Consider the following 1,145-nt stretch of genomic DNA (forward strand, 5'->3'; position numbering starts at 1 on the left):
AAGATAGTTTGTTCTAGCTTTGAGAAGAATGCTGGTGAAACTTTGATGGGAATTGCATTGAATGTGTAAATTGCTTTGGGTAATAATGACATTTTACAATGTTTATTCTTCCAATCCATGAGCATGGAATGTTTTTCCATTTCTTTGTGTCTTCTTCAATTTCCTTCATAAGTCTTCTATAGTCTTCATCATATAGGTCTTTTACATCTTTGGTTAGGTTTATTCCTAGGTATTTTATGATTTTTTGTGCAATTGTGAATGGGATCCATTTCTTGATTTCTCTTTCTGTTGCTTCATTTTTGGTGTATAAGAATGCAACTGATTTCTGTATATTGATTTTGTACCCTGTGACTTTACTGAATTCATTTATTGGTTCTAGAAGACTTCTGGTGGAGTCGATCGGGTTTTCCATGTAGAGTATCATGTCAAATTGATAAACCTCTAGCTACACTCCTCAGAAAGAAAAAAGACCATAGACATAGACAAAATCATGAATGAAAACGGATCTAATACAACTGATCCCTCAGAAATACAAGCAATCATCAGAGATTACTATGAAAAATTATATGCCAACAAACTGGACAATCTAAAAGAAATGGAAAAATTCCTAAACACACATACATTACCAAAATTCAAATGGGAAGAGATATAAAATCTGAACAGACCCATAACCAGTGAAGAAATTGAATCAGTTACCAAAAATCTCCCAATGAATAAAAGCCCACAGCCAGATGGATTCCCAGGGGAATTCTACCAGACATTTAAAGCAGAGTTAACATCAATCCTTCTCAAGTTATTCCAAAAAATAGAAATGAAAGGAAGACTTCCGGACTCATTCTATGAAACAAAAATCACTTTGATTCCTAAGCCACACAGAGACCAACAAAAAAAGAGAACTACAGGCCAATATCCTTAATTGCGGGGGACCAGCCCACGCACCAGAGTCTAAGGGTCTCTGAGTAGGGGGTTGGTGTCGGCGAAATATCTATAAGAAAGAACACAGACAACATGAATGGTGGATGAGACCACACTTTACTGTGAAACTTTGTGTCTTAAATACCATAGGTGATTACATCTTTCTTTTAATGATTACATTGTTTGCAACTTCTTAGGAATCACATGTTTTAGAATAGATCATTGTTTTC

This window comes from Suricata suricatta, chromosome 4, assembly GCF_006229205.1.
Source record: "Suricata suricatta isolate VVHF042 chromosome 4, meerkat_22Aug2017_6uvM2_HiC, whole genome shotgun sequence".
In the NCBI taxonomy this organism is placed as follows: Eukaryota; Metazoa; Chordata; class Mammalia; order Carnivora; family Herpestidae; genus Suricata; species Suricata suricatta.